This window comes from Pan troglodytes, chromosome 15 (assembly GCF_028858775.2).
Source record: "Pan troglodytes isolate AG18354 chromosome 15, NHGRI_mPanTro3-v2.0_pri, whole genome shotgun sequence".
Classification (NCBI taxonomy): domain Eukaryota; kingdom Metazoa; phylum Chordata; class Mammalia; order Primates; family Hominidae; genus Pan; species Pan troglodytes.
This window is the reverse complement of record NC_072413.2, coordinates 95,854,535-95,866,057: the sequence shown is the minus strand read 5'-3', so window position 1 is coordinate 95,866,057 and position 11,523 is coordinate 95,854,535.

Sequence of the window (11,523 nt, the reverse complement as noted above, 5' to 3'; positions counted from 1 at the left end):
AATTTTACATATAGGTGTCAGTAAACTGCTAAGGGGCTATCAATATCCCTCTGGCATACACCAAAAGTAGACAGCAAGCTAAATTCTACTATACCAGATAAAAATACCTTGGGTTGCAAATGATGGAAGACCAATAAGAAATCAATTGAACAGTTAGGAAATTCTTATTTTTACATTTAAAATTCTAGATCTAGTCAATGCAGGACTGGAACAGTAGCTCAATAATTCCATTGAAAACTCAGACTCTTTTTAATCTTTCTGTATTTTCCCTTCTAGCGTGGTGGCTACTACCACCTGATTATAAGAGTCCTGTCTTAGAACCCACCATCACATCTGCACCCAAAGTGGAAAGAATAAAAATGATTGGGAGTAACCACATCTTTCCCTTTTATTAGAAAACCTAACCCCTCCCCAGAAGTCCCTAGCAGACCCCTGCTTTTTGTCATTAATCTGAATATTTATATGGCAATCCGTATTGGCTTCCTATGACTGCTGTAATAAAGTACCACAAACTAGGAGGCTTCAAACAAAAGTAATTTATTGTCTCACAGTTTTGGAGGCCAGAGGTCTGAAATCAAATATCAGTAGAGCTGCACTCCCTCCAAAGCCTCTAGGGGAGGATCCATCCTTACCTCTTCCAGCTTCTGGTAGCCCCAGACATTCTTGACTCATGGAAGCATCACTCCAATCTCTACAGCTTCTTCATGTGACCATCTGTCTTCTGTGTCTTCACATCACCTCCTATCTGTATATCTCCATGTCCAAATTCCCATCTTCTTATAAGAACCCAGATCATTTTGAATTAAGGATCTATCCTATTCCAGTATGACTTCATCTTAACTGATACTATCCTCAACAGTCCTACTTCCAAATAAGGTGACATTCTCAGGTGCTGGGGGTTAGGACTTCAGCATATGTTTTTGGGTGACACAATTTAACACATAACATCACCCTTAGCCTCAAGGGAAGCTGTCAAAGTGAAATGTTATTTTCGTAAGCCTTTATAGTGGAATGTGTTAGGAGAAGGGGATTGAAAGATTTGGGGTTGGCCAATGAGCAGTATTTGTCTTGCCTCTTTCTCACCCACAGGAGACAGCATGGTGGATGGAAGGGAAATGAGCTTCACCATCACAAAGGCGACTTTCAATAAGCTTTAAACAAATGTTCATTTCGGACACCCACAGTGTACCTATTATTACATTACTCCTGACACGCCTCTGAAGACATCAATGTAGCCCATGTAGTTGAGATCTTTTTTATGTAAGAATGGGGCAGGATTCTGGGAAACTAGCCCCCTTGGTCCTACTTGGAAATATCTTTACCTAGCTGAAGGAAAAGGGTAAAATAAGAAGTGACTTCTTATCTGAAAAATCCAGGGTAAGTTCAAAGGAGAGTGGGGGGTTAACCCATAGTTACTGACATATTAAAATGACACAGTTCATTTGCAGAAATGAACATTCAAGCCTGAGACATTTAAGACACTGGAGATTTTATCCTTTGCCACAACCAACCTTCCCACCAAATAATGATCTCACTGTATTTCTTCTGCAGATAAAATTTATCATCAGTAATCTATTTCTATAAGCCAATAAGTGGATTATTTATAAATGAAAATATTCTCAAAATATTGTCATACTAAGCTATCATGCATAGAGCCATGGAATGTTAGCACTTGTAGTAATCTATGATTTATTTTGCAACAGCTAGCTAATGTCACATAAATGCTGTGTGACAAACAACCTTAAAATCTCAGCAGGATATAATAAGCATGCGTTTAACTCATGAAAATGTCCATCAGCTGGGGGTAGGCTAGCTAATCTAGTTTGCACTTGTCTAGTTTGAATGGGGCTTATTCATTTGTCTGTGGCCAACTAGAGATCAACTGCCCTAGGTTAAGCACAGCTGCTTGTGACTGCTCCACAGGTCTCCATTCCCCTTCTGCAGCCAGCAAAGGAACCCAGGCATGTCTTCTCAATGCCACAGTAGAGATGAATGAAAGCAATCACTTTCTGTCTGCTGACATCACATCTACCAACATCTCATTGGTCAAACAAGTCCACTGTTCAAACCAAGAGTCAAGATGAAAAGGAAGGAGGGCTTCCCTACCTTCAGTAAGCAGGCCCTGCAAAATCACATAGCAAAAGACCTGGTTACAGGGAAGGATGACTAATTGGGACTATTAATGCATTGGACTGCAGTCTTGGATACTTCCTCATATGCTATAAGAGCACCATGAATGTTAAGTTAAGGAAATTACTAAAATTCATAGGTGAATAAGTGAGCCCAATTCAGTTGATTGATGGATACCATATCATAGAACAAGTTAAGGAAGTAATTTATACTTTTTTAACAAGATAATATGTATCTCATCTATACTTCCTCTGGCTTATTAAGCTGGTTGGACCAGGCAAACTTTAACACTGAAAGATAATCTTGAACATTGAAAGTAAATTAAAAATAATTTCAAAACTCATTTCGAAAGCATTTTAGATAGTGCCTCTTGAGATAAACAGCTACTTTAAAAAAAAACCAACATAAAACCAGACTAGGAAATATTATTTTAATAATTATTAGCAATAATAATTGTTATAATATTATAATATAATAATATTAACAATAATAATTATTATTACTTATTTTCTTGGTATACACATACATGTGCTTGTCTTATGCCTTTAAAGCACTGTATATGAAGAGTCATGTGTGCATGTTATCAGGGGGCTGGGGGCTTGGGGTCAGGAAACTGAAGAAATACTGAGGACAGGGCTGGGCACGGTGGCTCACGCCTGTAATCCCAGCATTTTGGGAGGCCGAGGTGGGCGGATCACTTGTGGTCAGGAGTTTGTGACTAACCTGGCCAACATGATGAAACCCCGTCTCTACTAAAAATACAAAAATTAGCCGGGCATGGTGGCACGTGCCTGTAATTCCAGCTACTCAGGAGGCTGAGACAGGAGAATGGCTTGAACCTGGGAGATGGAGGTCGCAGTGAGCCACAATGGCACCATTGCACTCCAGCCTGGGTGACATAGTGAGACTCCATCTCAAAAAAAAAAAAAAAAAAAAAAGAAAAGAGAAAAAAAAAAGTACTAAGGACAGAAGTCAAGACTTACTCCCCTACTAAGTCTTTGGCAGTCCCAATCTCTGTGATGCAATTTGGGTAGACCAGCAGAAGGTCTTACGAAAAGAAAAAAAAAAAGGTAACTTGGAATACCAGATCGAGCAGCATTCCTGTGGTGTATTGCAGTCAATAGTTGCTTGATCCATTTTCTGGCTCCTTGATTTGGTCACACACATTCACCATCTGTACCAGGCAATGTGAGTGAATGTCCAGTCCACTCAGCTAATGTTTCCACAAGGAGTGGTAAATCATTTTGAGTGTATAAAAAAGCAGAAGTTATTGTGCGGGGTTATAGCTTGTACATTGTTTGCTTTGAAATGTGTCTTGAAATGAGTTTTCAAGATATGGGAGCCAGTCCCCTGTCCCCTTGATTTACAGATGAGAAAAATTAGGTCCAGAAGAGAAAAGACTTGCTGAAGCAGGTGACTGTCTGAGCGGGGTCAACAGCCCACCACTCTTTAATTCAGTTCTAGATTCCCTCACTGCACATCAGCATCACCCCTGCCAGCTTCATCTCCTCCTGGGAAGGTTCGGAACAAACAGAGGCTTTAATGCCAGAGTCCCCCTGCAGAGCTGGGCATCTCCTGTGGCTGGCAGTGGCCTGCATGGGCATGAGATTTAGCATGCACCAAGCATGTCCACCTGCTCCTCAGCATTGAATCCCCATAACAGACTTGTGGCCAGTTGAGATTGCATCACTCCCACGTCAGAGATGAAAATGCACAATGACCCAGAGAAGTTCCACCTCCCTCAGCTCGGACCAGCCCCAAAACATGCAGGTAGTAAACAGCAGGGAAAACAATGTTCTGTGGCTTCAGACCCTTAATCTCTTGCTCTCTGAACATGTGTCTGTGTACCATTGTCTCTTCTATAAATTTTTTGATCTGTCTTCCATCTGCCTGTCTATCCACCCAGCCATTATTCATCCACTCAACCAGTATTTATTGAGTGCTTACTATATGCCCCTCGCTATTCAAAGATCTTGGGGTTTGAGTCTGGAATCAAGCAGTAACAATTGGGGTTTCACATCCTAAAGGATATTTTTAACCTAATATGTCCACAATATTATCATTTGGGGTAGAGCAGTTCATGAAATAGAGAACATTATCTACTATTCTAGGAATCACCTTCTAGTAGCGAGGAAGATTAACAAAAAAATAAATAAGTTATGTTACATGTTTGACAGTAGTAAGTACTAAGAAGGAAAAATAAAACAGATAAAAAGCAAAAGAATGTCATGAATGGGAAGAGGTAGACTGTTAGACCAAGAGGCCAGAAAAAGCAGCACTTAAGACATTATGCTGAACCCATCCACCCACCCACTGACTCATTTATTCATTCACGTATTCCTTCCTCCATTGTCCTTCCAACCAAGTAACCAGCCATTCTTTCAGCTACTCAATAAGTGGTACAGTAATGTATGTATTTGATATTTTATTCATCCATTTATTCAAAAATTAATTGGTTCTTTTACTCACTCTTTGATGTATTCACCAACTTATTTACTCATTCATCCAGTTTATTTCTTCATTTCCTCTTTCTTTCTTTCTTTCTTTCTTTCTTTCTTTTTTTGAGACAGAGTCTTGCTCTGTTGCCAAGCTGGAGTGCAGTGGTGCGATCTCAGCTCACTGCAACCTCCACCTCCTGAGTTCAAGCAATTCTCCGCCTCAGCCTCCCGAGTAGCTAGGACTACAGGTGTGTGTCATCATGCCCAGCTAATTTTTGTATTTTTAGTAGAGACGGGGTTTCACCATGTTGGCTAGGATGGTCTCGATCTCTTGACCTTGTAATCCATCTGCCTTGGCCTCCCAACGTGCTGGTATTACAGGCTTGAGCCACCATGCCCAGCCTTCATTTCCTTTTTCAAAAATGTATTCATATACCAGATATTTACTAAACTCCTTCATTATCCTTTGGCACTAGGAAAAACAAAGAAGGTGTGAACAAGGCTTTTGGGGGGGAAATTTCCCAGGCTGTCCCCTGATTGTAAATTTGTAACTGTGTTTTGTTTAAGTGCTTACGCTGAGTGCTTGCTGGGCTCAGTGCAAGCACTGAGCTCCTGGGACATCAGATAACACAGCCACAGTGCCAGGGGCTTTATCACAGCCTAATACTACTAAAAGGATGCTATCAGGCTTAACCCTGTCCCCTTGAACCAGAAATGAATAATGAGCACCTTTCACAGTTAATATTAATCCAGACGGTCTCCATATATCATTTGCCAAAAGGCATAACTTCTTCTGGGTCCAGGAGCTCTGGGACAGCACGCAGAGGCCATGGGCGACTTCAGGGCAAGACGGTAGGGTGAGTTCACACTTTGAAGCTGAGTTTGCCCATCCAACCTCAAAACACATAGCAAGACAGACATAGATAAAATAAGAGTAAAGCAGACATGGCAGTCAAAAGCAAGACAAACATCCACAGGGAACAGAAACCCAATGCATAAATGAAGCTAAAGCCACGGGCTGCTGGGGTTTGAGCTTGGAAATAAGCAGCAGCAGTTGGAGTTTCACATCATAAGGATCATGTCTTTCCTCTACTGAATATGTCCACAATATTATCATTTAGATGTGTAATCAATGTAAAATGTTATTAATGAAATATTCATAATTTCTATTCTTTTCTTTGTACTAAATCTTCAAACTCCATTATGTACACATTATATAAATTATATATACACATTATATACATTATGTGCACATTATATATACATAGGGTCCATGTCAATTTGGAACAGCTGCATTCAAGCTCTTGACAGCTACATTTGGCCAGTGGCCACTGAACTGGACATGCAGCTCTCAAGGATAGTGGTGATACTGGGGACAATGGGAGTAAAATGAGGGCAGTGAAGATGAAGACCCTATTTTCTCATTTGCCAGTAATGAGAACCACCACGCATGGACACGGAGCTAGTCAATTAATATCACAGTAAGCTTTTGGGGTAGGTATTCTCTTATCCCATTTGTAGCATGGGGAATCCCAAGCACAGGCAGATTCAGTGACTTGCCCACAACCAAGAACTAAGAAGCAGTCATATATGAACCAGACTATGGGATGCCACAAGTCAGGGGCTTTAGTGGGTACTGCTGTCTGTCACAATATGAACCTTTGGAAAGAAGCTGCACCCCATGTGACTCTCGGCCTAGAAGGTTTTCTTCTTTTCTCAATGACTTCCTGGCTTGCATGGTGACAAAGGAGGGAGCTACTTCTTCTGTCTTAATGTCCTTTAGCAAAGGAATGCAGCACCGGCGCTGTCACCTCCTCCCTCCTTTCTCTCCTTGATTCCTGGGCTCCAGGAACCACGGGATCAGCATATCCGGTGCCCCACCCTCTTTGCTCTGTTCAGGCCCCTGGATAAGGAGTGCATCCCTTCTTCAGTATTTACTGCGCATGGCAGACAAATGGATCCTTGGAGCTGCCTCCAGAGAACCAAGACCCAGACATTAAAGTGAATTACGAAAAAAGTACCCCGTCATTTTCCTTGTTTGCTTCATCCACTCTCCAGTAAATAATCAGAAAGCACTTAGCAAGGACACAGGCCAGTAGTGTAAATAATAAGACCCCTTTGTCACTGACAAAGCTCTGGAAACAAAGCTGGAGACATCGCTGCCAAGTGAGGTGAGCATTAGGCAACCTGTGGAGCCTCCGAGTTAGCCTCCAATCCTGCCTTCTCCTCCGGCTCCTTCCTCGGGCAAATCGCAAGCCTGCTCTCCACCAGAGTGTCCTCATCAGTAAATAGGGCTGATAGTCCCCTGGCAGTTTATATACAGAGGTAAGGTATTATTGATTTATCAAAATGAATTTTTTTATTCACATGTTATTTTATTTATTTATTTGGCCATTCAAAAAGCATCTATTGAACACCTACAGTGTGCGAGCTGCTGTGCTCTGTATAGCCTGGGGATTCAACCATGTGGGCCCTCTATCTGTTTCGTCCTAGAGCACGTAAATTCTATGGAAGCAGGGAGGGAGCCTTGTGCATGTGGCTCTGCAGTGACTACAACAGTATCTGACTGTTGTTTATCAAAAGTTGTCAAAAGAACAAGGCCCCTGACTTCATGTTGCTCCCATTCCCCACAGAGAGACAGCCAGATCAAAAAATAACAGAGAGCGAGACAGGTGGTGCTGGGGAGATACAGGATGCCATGGGAACCAAATTAAGATTTTGGGTGTCAAGGCAGGGTTCCTGGAGGAAGATTTTTCTAAACTGAGATTAGAAGGGTAAATAGGAGTGAACTAGATGAGCAGGAGGTGTGCCTGGGTGCATAAGGTTGTTGGGAGGCTCCCAGGAGAAATGCAGACATGATGGGTCAGCTGTCCTGCAGTGCTGAGGCTGGAGAGAGATGCGTTCGGACCCAGTACTGTGTGGTCAGCAGACTGGGGATGGAGAGTGGGAAGTAACAGATCAATCACAGGTGTGGGCACACACACACCTATCCTGGCCCTTCCTCCCCTGGCTGTGGTCTGATGCTCTTGGGACAGTCGTTGTCCCTTCTCTGAGCCTCAGTTTTTCTCTACAAAATAGGATTAACAATGCATACCATTGAAAGGTTATTTTGAGGCTGAAATGAGGTGAAATCACACAGTCCTGACTGCAGGGCCTGACCACTAACACCATGTCCCATAAGTATGCCAGTCACCTGGAGGGTGCCCTACAGAAAAGGGTCTGCTCTACTGAATATAATAGTAGCATCTCAGAGGGTGATTCGGAGTTTACATTCTTAACACCTGGCACCTATAGCACTTAACCAAGAGCTATAATTTATTACACAGCACTTTAGAGACATTGCAATTGTCTAAATATAGCATAGTTCCAAGTACTGGAACCATTGAGAACTGTTTTTTTTTTTCCAACTCCAAACATCCAGGGGAAAGAGAGAAATCACCAGAAAGCTTCTATGTCAGCTAATGTCCCTGTTACCAAAGCTACATCTGCAGGAGGCTCCCCAGGGCTGCCTCTGACTCCACTCTACCTCAACCATGCTAACAGACTCCAAAGGTCAAGACCTCGAGCTATATCAGAATATTCAAGTTTATTCACTGGGCGCTTCCTCCCAAGACAGAAATTCTGACTCTGGCATAAAGGTTGTCTAGAGCCAAACAAGAAGTTTCCCTTTGACCAGTGATTTGTATGGATTAATCAAAAGTGTCAATACTCAGCCTAGCCTGACTTCCACCCATCGTGGTTAATTAGAAAATCACTTGCCTAAATGCCATAATGGAAGGAGCATAGAAATAAAGGAAGGGGAGAGAGTGAAGTGAGGAAGGGAGGGAAGGAGGAGGAGGATGGGGGAAAGAGGAAGAAAGAAAGACGAAAAAAAGAGAGAGAAAGAAAGAGAATACATAGAGTATGAGGTGATTATGAGAGAGTGAATGTAATAAAAATGAAAAAGGATGCACAGAGAAAGAGGAGTGAATAAGAGAAGGGATAAGACAGAGATTGGAAAAGAAAGAAACAGGAAGAATGAATCCAGGGACACGGTGGGCTTATTCATTATTATCCAAAAGATTTCTTTTTTTCCCCCTCTTCTTTAAATCCTAATTTAGATATCTTGTGATATTTCTGCCTTGCTGGATAGAATGGACAAATAACATTTATTTTATATATATTTTTATATATATATAAATATATATAAATATAGATATATATAAATATACATATAGATATATATATAAATATATATAAATATAGATATATATAAATATATATAAATATAGATATATAAATATATATAAATATAGATATATATAAATAGATATAAATATAGATATATATAAATATATATAAATATAGATATATATAAATATAGATAAATATAGATATATATATAAATATAGATATATATATATATTTCCAGGTTATTGTGAAATCATATACAGGTATAGAAGTTATTTAAAAAATATAACAAAACTAATTTGCCATTGTTTTTATCAGGGAAGCTGTCTCTGTCATTACCAAACATTTTTGTTTACACAGCCCCCTTTAGGCTTTCTGTGTACATGTGTGTGCATATGCATGTGTGTGTGTGTGTGTCTGTGTGTGTGCACAAAAAGGGGAAAATGGTCCCAGTCAGCATTTGTTGGATGTTTCCATTCTGTCAAACCAGGATGATCTAAATTTGAGATATATGCAGATCCAGTAGTATAATTAATCTACAACCCCTAAACAAGTCCATATCCTAGTTATAGAGATCCTATATTGAGGCCTGCCTGAAATCTTAAGTTTACCAAACCTTATATTTGGACCTTAAAACTGGGCCGCAATCAGGAAAGCCATCTTCTCAGCTCTGAGATTTGCCAATTAAATTTTTTAATCTAAATTTGGAAGCAGGTCATTAGCATATCATTATTGATGCCACATGCAAGCTACTTTTTTCCCCTCCAAGAAAAAAATAAATCACAGCATTTTCAGCACACATTTGTTAATATAAAAATTACCATATCAATAAAACGCCATTATTTGATAGGAACTGCCCCTCTCAAAAGGTTCCAAACTATTGTTTGGTCCAGATACGCATGCTCTTGGTGCAAGCTTTTATTTATTCATTATTATTATTGTTGATTTTTTTAGCTCCTGCTCTGACTGGTGAAGCTATCCATTCCCACCAGGGCTGACCACAATCCCCCTATTCCTCCTGAGGTCTCCACGGTCCCACGCTCCATAACAGTGACCTTTTGACAGGACCGCATACTCAGGCGGGGGCTGGGGGACAAAGGAATACATTTTCCAGTGAAGAGCTATCATGAAGTTGGGCAGATGGATGTGAGATGTAAGCTCTTAATTAGGGCCACACGGCTGGTTGACCTCTCAGGAGACACAAAGGTGTGTACGCAGAGCCCGCAGGCTCACCTGCTTCTATAGCCTCCGCGAGTTAGCTAGGCGCCTCTCAGAATTTACCCGAAGTGTGCAGATTTGCGGGGAGGGTGTGCCTTTATTCTGAGACAGAAGTCAGCAGTTTAGCATGAATATTCTCAGCTGGCAGATGGGAGAGGGCGGGTTGTCACGTCAATAGAATCTGATCCGGTGGTTAGGTAAGACCTGGGGACAAAGATGGAATTGTTCCAACATCAACCAGGCAATACAGTAATGACAATCACCTCTTCCATTTGAGGGGGCAGGAGGAGAGCAGGGTGGGGGTGGGGAGTGAGGAAGTGAATGTTGCCAAAGTGCTTGTTCTTTCTAGAGCATTTGCATTTGTCACTATCTTGAAACCTCCAGCCACCCAGGCAGACACATCATATTGTCTCCATTTTCCAGATAAGAAAACCAAGACAGTGAATTAAGTAGTGAGCAAATCTCAGATCTGTTTGAGGGAACTGAACCCATTTCGTTTGGCTCCAAAGTCTGCACCAACTGTGACCTGTTTTATTCTGTCTTACCTCCCAGAGACTCTCCCCATCCTCACACAGAGTCTTTCAGTTCAGATGCCATTCAGTGAGTGATTTGTGTGCAAGCGAGGCCCTGTGTCTGTACCCTCATTACACAGATGCAAATACTGAGGCTCAGAGAGGTGACATGATTTCCCAAAATGGTACAGCTGGCACCTGCTGAAGTCAGGGCACAAAGCCCAGGTCTCTTGGCTTCGGGTCTAATGCTGTCCCTCCATTCATGCTGTCTCTTTGTCTTATCTCACCCAGCATGGTAGCCTGGTGCATGAAGAATCTGCACCAGCACCCTAAGTTATGCTCACTCCAAAGGAAGCTTGGTGACTCCACAAGGATTTGCACACTAGAGTCCAACCCTAGCTGTAGATGGGACTAGGAAACCCAAGATGCTGAGTTTTAGGGACTTTCTCTTCTTCACAGCAGGGTTGGAACCAGACTCCTGCTCTCCTAACTGCAAGCTGAAATCTTAGTCCTTGCACATTCTGCTAAGCTGAACACCCTGTGATTCAGGCTAAGGCCCCAGGGTCCTATTATAAAGTTATCCTTGCCAAGTCCAGTGTACGATGTCCTTCATGCTGGGAAGGAAGCCAAGTTATTATTCTTGTCCTCTTTCTTTCCTTTTTTTATTCCTTTCTTACATTTTTACCTTCCTCCCTTCCTTCTAAAACAACTATTTCAAAAAACATTCAGGTTTACGGAAAAGTTGCAAAATAAGTCAGTAAATAAATTCCTAAATCTCCTTTACCCAAATTCCCTAAGTTGACATTTGCCACATTTGCTTTTTCTTTCTCTTAAGGGAGAGATGGATGGATGCTGGGTGGATGGGTGAACATATGGATAGATATAGATAGATATCAATACATACATATGTATATACACATCTACATACACTGTATATATATGTGTGTATGTATACACACATCCACATACACTGTTACTTGTTTTTCTGAGCTATTTAAGAGTGAGTTACAGATAGAAGCTCCTTTACCCAGAAATACGTCAATGTGCATTTCCTA